Raw genomic sequence first — 12,546 nt, forward strand, 5'->3', positions numbered from 1 at the left:
TCGGTCAATCTGGGATCACAGGCACCTGAAAAATCAATACAGTTCAGTTAACAGGATGCAGTCAGGGGTCATTTGTTCCTTAACCTCTTAAGCCCACCACCTGAAAATCAACCTCGACAAGACCGAACTAACTTCGGTTGATAATCCCACAACATTTTTTGTTTTGTTGTTTTCAATAAATTTTGTACGCAGAATTTTTTGTACGGTTTTAGATTGTGATCTGACTGCAAGTATCTCAAAGTTTAGTTTAAGCTTTTGTATCGGCTCCACAATAAAAAAAAAAAAAATCATTTTTGACATTCTTGTACTTTTGTTTATTTTATGCAAAGATTCATTATTTTGTCGATCACCATTATATTGCATTCTAGTAACTTCTGTTCTCTATTAGACAACAAGGTCTTGGAGACAGAGACTATAATCTCACCTGAAAATGTAGGTCATGTTAGAGGTGTAAAGAGACTGCAACATCTATGGATGCCTGCAATAAAGACATTCTGACTAATGTGTTCTATATCTGACACACCAGCATTGTAGAGCACATTTTTAATACGGAAATATTTTTGTGTTATCTTTTCAATAAAAGCATAAATTAGCATACAAACAAACCACACAAAGCAGGACATTGCTCAACAAATTTTCCAATTTGCTGACAGTACTGAGAAGTAAGTCTTTATTTAAGCCCCTCTTAATATGATGAACAGAATGTTAAATTATATTCTGATATTTTTAATATACTGAGGAAACTAAAGTAAGAATTGCAGATGAATCACATAACATTAATATTTGAGTCTTCAAAGTAAAACAAAAACAACGAGACTACCATCAGGAGCTCCAGCTGTGATAACTGAGGTGACACATTCTGTAATGTGGGTGATTAAACAAGAAAATTACAGTTCATGTAAGTTTGTGACTAAGAAGCTTTGGTCAACATTGCTGTGATTTCCCCCCCATTCACTGGCCAGGCAAAAGATAGAGGAGCAGCTGTGGTGGGAAGTATCCATTAACACGTTCAACGGTGTACTAAAATAAATTTTAAGGTCCCTGTATTTTACCGAGTATTTAAATTGTATACTGCATCGTAATTCTAAAGTGTGCCCATCACAGCAGTTGTTTTGAGGTAAATAATGCTCAGTTAAATCCTTGAGGATTTTTAGGACTGGAATGTAATAAAGGGTGATTTCAATTAAATACAATTCAATACATGCAAACAGAAAGCCCGCTCAGCAACCTGCCAGCAGTTTGCACCTCATCTGAGCCTTTGTCTCAGTCACCTCTGAGGAGTGAGCAGACAGATGGGAGTGTTTCACTCAGGTTTTCAACATAATTATGTCTGAAGTTGATCTTTTGTTTCTCATTTATACATGGATTGACGTCTTGACATTAGAAACATTTTTATTTTGAAAACAGTGAATTCATTTAAATGTAATTCTTATGTGGTGGGCAGCACAGTGGTGCAGTGGTTGGCATTGTCGCCTCACAGCGAAAAGGTTCCAACTTCAAATCCGGACCCGGGCCTTTCTGTGCGGAGTTTGTGAGTTCTCCATGTGCCTGTGTGGGTTCTCTCCGGTTACTCCGGGTTCCTCCCAGCATCCAAAAACATGCACCTCAGGTTAAATGGTAATTCTACAAATTTCCCTTAGGAGCTCTTCACAAATCATCGCTAATGTACAACAGGAGAACATCAGACTCTATCTCTAAAATTTCCACATTGCCTTTCTTCCACAAACAAATCTACTTTTCAAATCTTACATTTTTCCACACCGCTGTTGGGTTTAAATGTTACACTTGTGTTAAAAACTTTGGGGATAATGTTGGATATTCCACATCAAAAATTGTCTTGCACGACTAACTTTTCCTGAAACAAAATAAACGGGGATTGTGTTTTATGAAACAATTGTTTGAGTCAGATCGTTGACCATTTTTTTTCCGTAAGAAAGCACATGGTTTTGTAAATTTTTCCTGTCTTTGTGGTAGGCCAAGCCAGGCTGAAGTTTACCTGTAATAGAAATCCACTGTGCAAATTTGCAGAATTTTTTGATGTGTTGAATGAATTTAAAGTTTGTCATTATATGTTGGATTGCCTGCTTGTGTGCATTACCTCTCCCTCACTGCACATCTGCAGCTCACTTGCATGTGTTTGTCCACACTGGCTGTGTGTCACCAGCAGTGTTGTAGCTGCAGGTCCCACCATTAAATATATGAGTTTCTTTTTGACAATGGCCATCAGTATTGAATTTTTGGTGATGAGTTGTAATCAAAAAGCAGGCACGCCATTTTTGGAGGGGGAGAGAGAGGGAGGAAAATGCTGCCCTTCACCTGCTAAAATGTTGCTATGATATAATTACAGCCGACTGTGGCCTGCACGCTGCTTTGATTTTTGTGCATGTGATCACAGATGTTGTCCATGTCTGTCTTAGCACTAACACCTCACTTCAGAGGAATCCTGCAGCTCTTCCCCGAGTTGGCCTCCAAAGTGGAGACGGAGAACCTGAACGGAGTATGGCAGCAGCGCCCAGCTGTCCGCTCTCCTGCAGCTGCTTCCAACAGAGCTGTTCAGGTCTCACGTCAGGTGAAGTTCAGCGGCCCTTTCTCCATTGATTCCCTCTTGAGGAGAGAGAGTCCCTCTGCTCGGGCCTCCGGAGCGTCTCCTCTGTCCAATGTGCAGGTCAGAGCGGAGCAGCAGCCTCAACCCATGTACAGACGACCTGCATGGATGAGAGTTTCGTCCGGGATGAAGAAGAGCTGATCATCTTTCCAACTTCATCTGGAAGTTTCCCCCTCTATTCAGCAGGAGGCAGCACATACCATGCACCCACTGCACTCTCATTCCCCATCTACACAAGTGCCAGTGTTGCTCCTTATTTAAGCAGCCAACACTGCAGTTGCAACGCTTACTCTGGCCCAGCATTTACCCACGATGTGCTCCGTTTTTGATTGCAAACATGTTTCTTTGATTCTGCACTATGGTATGTTCTAAGTCAGTGAGGGAGTCATACACCCCAGATAGATTGTTCTTAAAAAGGTCAGATGTTTTAAAATCCCACAAGGAGCCTTTTTTGACCTGTATTTTCTTTCTTTATTTCTACCTTGATTTTACCCAACTACTTAACTGAAAGTAGTTCAAAGGAGATCTTAAAGTCCCTTAATGTGCAGTTCAGTGAGACAAAGGACTTAAGCATACAGCGCATCCGGAAAGTATTCACAGCGCTTCACTTTTTCCACATTTTGTTATGTTACAGCCTTATTCCAAAATGGATTAAATTCATTTTTCCCCTCAAAATTCTACACACAATACCCCATAATGACAACATGAAATACATTTTTTTGAAATTTTTGCAAAGCTATTAAAAATCAAAAACAAAGAAATCACATGTACATAAGTATTCACAGCTTTTGCAAATACATTCAAAATTGAGCTCAGGTGCATCCTGTTTCCACTGATCATCCTTGAGATGTTTCTACAACTTGATTGGAGTCCACCTGTGGTAAATTCAGTTGATTGGACATGATTTGGAAAGAAACACACCGTCTATATAAGGTCCCACAGTTGACAGTGCATGTCAGAGAACAAACCAAGCCATGAAGTCCAAAGAATTGTCTGTAGACCTCCGAGACAGGATTGTATCGAGGCACAGATCTGGGGAAGGGTACAGAAAAATGTCTGCAACATTGAAGGTCCCAATGAGCACAGTGGCCTCCATCATCTGTAAATGGAAGAAGTTTGGAACCACCAGGACTCTTCCTAGAGTTGACCGCCCGGTCAAACTGAGCGATCGGGGGAGAAGGGCCTTAGTCAGGGAGGTGACCAAGAACCCCCGATGGTCACTCTGACAGAGCTCTAGTGTTGCTCTGTGAAGAGAGGAGAACCTTCCAGAAGGACAACCATCTATGCAACACTCCACCAAGCAGGCCTGTATGGTAGAGTGGCCAGACGGAAGCCACTCCTCAGTAAAAGGCACACGACAGCCCACCTGGAGTTTACCAAAAGGCACCTGAAGGACTGTCAGACCATGAGAAACGAAATTCTCTGGTCTGATGAAACAAAGATTGAACTCTTTGGCCTGAATGCCAAGCGTCATGTTTGGAGGAAACCAGGCACTGCTCATCACCTGGCCAATACCATCTCTACGGTGAAGCATGGTGGTGGCAACATGATGCTGTGAGGATGTTTTTCAGCAGCAGGAACTGGGAGACTAGTCAGGATGGAGGGAAAGATGAATGCAGCAATGTACAGAGACATCCTTGATGAAAACCTTCTCCAGAGCGCTCTGGACCTCAGACTGGGGCGAAGGTTCATCTTCCAACAGGACAACGACCCGAAGCACACAGCCAAGATAACAAAGGAGTGGCTTCGGGACAACTCTGTGAATGTCTTTGAGAGGCCCAGGCAGAGCCCAGACTTGAACCCGATTGAACATCTCTGGAGAGATCTGAAAATGGCTGTGCACCGACGCTCCCCATCCAACCTGATGGAGCTTGAGAGGTCCTGCAAAGAAGAATGGGAGAAACTGCCCAAGAATAGGTGTGCCAAGCTTATAGCATCATACTCAAAAAAAGGCTGTAATTTCTGCCAAAGGTGCTTCAACAGAGTATTGAGCAAAGGCTGTGAATACTTATGTACGTGTTATATTTTCGCTCTTTATTTTTAATAGATTTGCAAAAATTTTAAACAAACTATTTTCACTTTGTCATTATGGGATGTTGCGTGTAGAATTTTGAGGAAAAAAAATGAATTTAATCCATTTTGGAATAACAAAATGTGTAAAAAATGAAGCGCTATGAATACTTTCCGGATGCACTGTATATGCTTCGGTTGATAGTGCCACAATATTGTCATTGTTATTTTTTGATAGTCCCACAACATTTTGTTTTTGTTGTTGTTTTCAATAAATTTTGTACACAGAATTTTTTGTACTATTTTAGATTGTGATCTGACCGCAAGTATCTCAACATTTAGCTTAAGCTTTTGTATCGGCTTCACAATAAAAAAATCATTTTTGACATTCTTGTACTTTTGTTTATTTTATGCAAAGATTCATTATTTTGTCGATCACTATTATATTGAATTGCATTCTAGTAACTTTATTTCTCTATTAGACAACAAGGTCTTGGAGACTAATCTTACCTGAAAATGCAGGTCATGTTAGAGGTGTAAAGAAACTGCAACATCTCAGGACCTCTGCAATAAAGACAAAAAACAAAATATGGCCTGATTTAATCATGCAAATATGTTGCCCTTGTTTAATGTTTCAACTTTGAACAGTCACCCCATAGTGACTGATATAATTGAGTTGACTGACCACAGTGGCGAGTTTGAGTTGAGCAAACATGTTATAGATGAAATCTGTTTGCTTTTCTATTTGCAGCACATCTGAAGCATGCAGTAGCTTGTTTGAACCAAAATATGTTTAGTCCTATTCACACTGCAAGTTGCGAGTTTACCAATGGAGATTATATACATTTTTAAGATAATCTTATGGCATAAAGAAGGAGGACAGGGTAGGTCAAAAGGGGAATGTGAAGACCACAATGTGAAAAGCTCATGGGTGAATTTGCAAATTGCAGTAGCTTCAAACGGGTTGTGCTCTGTGGGGTAGAGTTGCAATAGTTTATCATTCAAAAATATCTGACTATGGGTACAAAGGCCAAGAGTCAGAGATGATGAAAAAAGCACATTCTGCTTGCATTATTGACACAGCTCCACTGACTACAAACACACAATTTGCATGTGTTAGGGACTGAGCTGGGAGACCAAGCAGAAGAGTGTCCCCCTGTCCATCACCACATCCGGCTGTTAGGGAACAGGACAGGTGGTAATTTATGACCAGTCAACAATCAGACCTTGAAGGAAGTGGTAAAGAAAGACTGTAAGTAGAGTGAATGTACTAGAGGTTATTTGAAATATCTAGAGCTTAAAATATACTGGAAGACTTTAAAAACCTCTTCAACTGCAGATGTGGAATATTAAACAGATGTGTTCTTTATTTTACGTCTATGTTCAGATTTTAAAGTGTGAAAACCACAAGATCAAATCAAAATTTGTCCTGATTTTGGTCACATCAAACTGTTGATACAACCCCTTCAAATGAGAAATATTCTGATATTCAGCTTAGAGGTGAGAAAGTCTCTCACTCTACTTTTTCATTGTGATAATGTTTGTGCACATGAGTGAAAACTCTCCACTATCTTGAATCTCAGTCACCATGACCCGAGTTGGCGGTAAATTGACTTTAAACCACACAGTCTACATTTGTTTCCAACACAAATCATCTGAAAAACTGTGTCACTTGAGCAGGAGTTTCATTTCAGTGTAATGCAGCGCCTTTGAGTCATGAAGCAATCAAAATAATGTAATGAGAGATTAATTGATTCATGTTATACATTTCAGCTCCCCCCCTTCCCCCGCCTTGACAGCCCTTATCAAGGTCAGGAATTTCTTACAGATAACATTAGAACATGTGAGCCAATAGTAAACCGAATGAGGTCTGTCATGAGACAGGAATTTAGTGGACAGAGGGCAAGGAAGAGGAGTTGGGTGAGCTCAGCATCTCAGCATTTGGCACTGTATGCCCACGACATACTTCCACCCTGTGGGATTACTGGTTGGCGACCTAGATTGCAACACAGGCCTCCTGTCCTCCATCTTTTTTCTCTTCCCTCCCTCCGCTGACTGGCCAACAGAGATAACACTCAGAGAGTGAACCTGGCATTCGGACAGAGCAGCCGAGCATGTGACTGAGTGACACACTGAGGGATCGGGGACAGAGAAGCATCTCTCTTTCATTTTCTTTTCTGCTTCTTGTGTATTTCTCCAATTTAGTCCTCATTTTATGTAATTAACACTCTTTGTCCTCCAAAGCAAGATTAGTATTTCCTTTCAAAGGCCTATCCGAGCACTGTTTCAAGTGTTTCAGACCAATATTTTAATGCACGTTATATTCAAGTGTTGAAAAGTACTGAAATACATTATAGTAGAGGATTGGATTGACAAGATTTGCTTTAAGAGGAGTCTGTCTGTCTGTCTGTCTATCTGTTAAGGATTAACTTGCTGGTTTGTATCTACTGATTGAGTAAACTGGTTCAAGCATTAATCCCCTGAATGCTATATTGTCCAGAGGATCCTTACAGCACAGGCCAGTATGGCTCAGTGTCACAGATTTGCTGACATTACACTGTACACGAGGGCCTCTGTGTGTGTGTGTGTGTGTGTGTGTGTGTGTGTGTGTGTGTGTGTTTTTTTTCAGGTTTATCTATTTGTACTTGTGCCAGCACAAAGACAGTATTGTTTGAATGTTCGAATCTTGTTATTTTAATGATTTGTGACATGAATAAAGTTAGAGTAGAATTTGCCCAAACACCTTTGGCCCCCATCTCTCAACATGACCTGTTGGATAACTGTGTGTTTTTGTGACTGTCCATGTTTCAGGTTAATCTCTATAGACAGTTGCTCTGCATCGTGTTTATATGTAGGCCAGGAGACACCAGGGGACAATTGTGTTAATAATAACTCACAAACTTCCATTTCCTGCTATCTGACAGTGATGTCTATTGAGTTTTGTACAAATATCTTACCCCCATTATGTCACTTTGCCATTCTCAACCCTGAAGAGCAACTGTCTACATCTACACAAATACTACTTAGATAGCCTACAATTTACAGGTACTTGTATTTCCTCGACTATTTGATTATAGTGTATTATTCCTCTCCACCTGATGTCAGAGGGAAATAGTGTACTATTTTGCTACACTATATTTATTTGACAGCTTTAGTTACTTTTCAGATGAAGATTTGAAACAATGGACAATATAACAAGCTTTTAAAATACAACCCATTGTTGAAGATAAACCACTGGGTTCCAGACTGTTTGGCCTTTGATGTCTTACAAAAATCAGTGTAGTCCGGGTCACATTTCAGATGTCTGAGTTGTTTACAGCTCCACTAAATAGTGACTTTTCCCTCAAAACTTATCTCATGGTTTAATTTCAATAAATGTTCAAATGACCCAAAATCTCACTAAAAATAAAAGATTAGAGAAAAAAAAAAAAAAAAAATCCAGAAACTGAAAAGAGAAAGTTTTTTCTTCTTTCCTTTAATCATTTGATGACTCCTAAGATTTATGTGGGACCTGCATATACAACTTTTTACAAACTAGCTCCACCTGCAGCAGCTACAACAGGAGACTACAGCGCCTCCCTATTGGTGTAAACTACTACAGGTGTGTTGTGTCGATCTTTCCTAAAGGTGCAGGAGCTTTTTTTTTTTAAAGTTGTCCTCCTGAAATTGAGCAGATCAAGGAACGGAACTCTCTGCACTAATACCGTCTCGATTAAGTCCTGGAGGTGCCCTAAAGGTGTGGCCCTCTGATGTAAGAGGATAAACAGGCACCACGCGGACATCCGTGCACAACAAACAAGCAAGCAATCGGGGTAGTCACGTCGCACTCGTCCTCCACGTCCCAGGTCCCGCCCTGCACCGCCTACAGCAGCTGCTGTCATCCTGAAACTACCGTGTCATCATTATAGCCTGTTCGTTGAACGTGCGCTGTGCTGCGTTCACGAGCTGCGTGTAAAAAAGACCTACACATGTTCGGGTATTTTTGTGATGACCCTTGTTTCTCTTGTAACTATTTTTGTTTGGAAGTTGCACAAAAGATGCTTTTGGTTGCAGTGGATTCATTAAAATGAAGCTACAGCAAGTTTTTACCATTTAAAAGACCTGAAAAGTAAAGGAGGGAAAATAAATAGGGTCTAAATGTATATGCTTTTAAAAGGCCTAATTTTCAGTGTTTAGTTTTACAATTGTTATTCCCTTAATTGTTTCTTAAATGAACACTATGTAGCGACAATAAATAGCCTAATAACAATTATATTTAAAAAGGCCTACTTTTAACATTCTGAATGCAGGACTTCTATTTATGATAGGTGTGGAACTGTCACTTTTTCCTTTGTAAAATTTACTCCACAACTGAGATATTCACATCACAATGAATTTTATATCTAAACATAGAAGCAACACTTCCAACAGGCCCCGAAGAGAGCACACAATGTGTGTTTCCTGCTTTGAAGAGTTGGCCTAAAACTGTTTCCTTTTTTCTCTACAAACTAGGATTGTGCCAGCAAGTTAAACAACATTGTAAAATATTGAATTAATCTATGTATATACATGTTAAGACTTATCTGTGACCTTTGATTTACAGCAGTGACAAAGAAAGATTATATTATCTGCTTAAGAGTGCTGTTAGTTTGTCCACACCAAAAGGTTAATAAGGAATCATTAACAGCAGTGCTTTTTGGGTCTTCAACTCATTCTTAACTATTAACAACAATTCAACTAACAAAAGTAGACAATATACTGTATTTTATAGTGCTTCATTTTTATGTTTTGTCCCAAAACAAACTGTCAATCATTGATCTTAAATTAAATGTTCACTCCACCAAGCAGTGCAGTGCACTGAGTTGTAAATTAGTAATTTTGAGGGAACGTGTATTGTCATAACATCCTTCACACGCCTATAACAATCTCCTTCCAAAGCCCCATCTGTTCTCTGTATCACCCTTCAGATATCTTTTAAAGTAGTTTGACATATTGGTAAATATAATAATTTGCTCTGAAGCAAAGAGTTAGATAAGAACATCAACATTACTCTTTAAAACTCAAGTTGTATCCACCTTTTTTTTTTTTATCTGATTTTTGCCAAGAAAATAAATAATGCATATCTCCCAAATTGTCAAAAGCAGGTTTTCAGTTTTAATTTGTTCAGAGGTAGTTAAAGACTAGATTTCTATTTCATTAGACTCCCCTCTAAACCCAAGCCAATAATCCAAACAGTTACATCCAATGTTTATATATGAACACTGTTGTTCTGCAGAACTGATTTTCCTGTGTGAAGGGTGAGTAAAAACAGAATCCCACCTGCGACACAGCAGGAGCTGTTGTCACAGTCTTCTCTCTATATCACTAGACACAGACCACCCTCTTTTGTCCTGTCATCAGGCCCTGATAATACTTCTGAGGTTCCCCTTTAACTGAGGGACCTGAATGCTGCTGTGAAATGAAGGTCTATTCAATTATATTCCACATCCAGGAATCTAACGTCGTGCATTTTCACCCACCAGCTAATGTCCTGTCACCCTGACCTCACATATTTTATTCAGGAATCAAAACAGGGGACTGGTTAGGTGCAGTTTCCACTTCAGCAGCCGGTCCAACTTTATCTGCGGAGGCTGACCCTGCTCTTGCAGGAATGTGCTGCTGCTGCCAGACCTAAATGAAGGAAAATAACTCAAAAATTAAGTCAGATTTCCACGTTCATGAAACAAACGTGGAAGCGAAGGAATGTAAGAGAATGCAAGACAAGCAGCAGACTTTCAAAGGGATTCCTGGGTCACACCAACCTGTGACTCACATACAGTATGGCACTGTGTGGAAGCCCACTGGGAGTGCTGCTACACCTCTGTTTAGGTGTGTCATCAGTACCCACTTTGCCTTGGCATGTCTCTTGTCCCTCGACGTGGTGATGGTGATAAAGATATTAGCAGTATGAAGGAGAATGTGACAACAGTGACTAGGGCTCTGAGAGGATTAGCCCTAGTCCACTCACTGTTTGTGTCTGGTTTTCCTTTGCAACACACAGTGTGCCCACAGGTGCCTGCTTGTCATTCATTCAACCACCATCCCCTTTATATTCAGCTGCATAGCTGGATGGCAACTGCTTTCTCTTGATTTACTGAAGTGAGGATTTGTGTTAAAGGGCAACTATGCATATCAAATTGTCACATGCGCTGTACATAATAATTTACTTAATCAGTTAGACAGCGTGATTACACTACACTTTAATTTGTCACTGGTCTTGTGCCTTTTCAAGAAAAGGCCAAAGGTTTCTGATTTGTTTGTGTCACTCCTTTGATATCATTTCAGCTGACTGTCAGTGTGGTTATGCATTCAGAATGTGAGTCTAAACTACTTTCATTACAACAATGTCTGAAAAACAATCTTGATTACATGCCCACATAGTTTCTTCATCAATTATTCTTTTTGCAATAAACTTTTGTCCATAGTAAAAGCGTAGGGCGGCTGCATAATCTCAGAGACGCCCAGTTAATTTAACCTTTGCCCCCCCCCAGGGGCTCACAGACCAAACCAACAATGTTATTAACGTTTTACTGTTCAGTGATGACTGTTATGCATCAGTAACATTTACCCAGCTTGGTTAGTCACTCAGTAACAACCGTATCAACATCAAGAGAAAAGAGAACAGTCTTATCAAAGCAGTTATTGCACCTTATTGAGGCAATCAATATCGAATGCAGGTCAGGTTTATTGAAATGTCTGTAGAGCTGAAACCGCCACTGCTGATAGTCACCTTAACTGCCAAATAATTAGGTGCAACTTTATGAAACACATGGCAGTTTGGGGCAAGGGATTGAAAAAGGTGTTGATTTATAAGCTTAAGGGTTGGATTTTGGAACATTAGAACAAAGCTAGGCTAGACATTTCCACACGTGTCCAGTTTTTGTGCTAAGCTAACCAGATGCCATTGGTAGCCTCATGTGTGGTACATAGAAATGAGAGTTCTATCTCTCAGCAAGCACATGTCCCAACATTTTGAACTATTGCTTTAATGCGTTTTCTGACCTACAAGATGCAAAACTGAATCTCAAGCTGTTTAATGATTTTATCTGGACACCTCAGGTGACTTTAGGAAGCAGCATTTCAACTTAATTGTCATTTTACAGAGTTTGTAAAGATTTACTCCTGAGGTCAAAGCTGTCAACGTGTCAAGGTCACGACTGATGTCATGCATCTCACCAAAAGCATGATGTAAACATGTCCTGTGCTGCTCACAAATTTATATCCCATTACAAACCTCTTACTGCGTGACCTCCAGACACATTCCATGTCGTGTGTCTGAATCACACGCTCTTGTTACAAGTCTATTGCATCACCCTGGCTTTCATGACCAATATAACGAATCTGGGATGGGCACGAGTAGTGAAGACACTCTAGGAAGTAAATAGATGTCAGGACACAGCGTACAATTGTTATATTTCACATAAATTAATCTGCTGTTCAGGAGTTGTCAGGATGGGCGTTGACTTTCATATACTATTATGTTTTCTGCCCTGTTTGAACAGCAGATCATTGTGGTCATGAACTTAGGAATCAAACATGCTTCAACTTGATGACCCTTGACGGGCATACAACAGGTAGAGGACACAGAAACAGGTTCATCTGATTGTATTCCAGCATGCGCCTACAGTATTAGAAAAGGAGGCAAAAGGAGAAGAAATTTAAGGAATGAATAGAGTGAAAATATATATATAAAAAGTGTTCCTTGAAAACTATTCAAATGTTATTCATACATATTTTAACCTTTCTGTTTATGACAGTTTAATGTCAAATTTTTATTTATTTCCTTATCACTGTGCAAAAAGTTACTGAAAATAGTTTTCAAAAATGAAGCAAGCAAAGGGCTTCACAGGATTAAAATAAGATAACAGTGCAAGGGACACATACTGTCATAAAATCAATGCAAAAGTTTGATT

The sequence above is a fragment of the Embiotoca jacksoni genome, unplaced genomic scaffold (assembly GCF_022577435.1).
Source record: "Embiotoca jacksoni isolate LCO1_2020_lvr unplaced genomic scaffold, fEmbJac1.0.p SCAF_7, whole genome shotgun sequence".
In the NCBI taxonomy this organism is placed as follows: Eukaryota; Metazoa; Chordata; class Actinopteri; family Embiotocidae; genus Embiotoca; species Embiotoca jacksoni.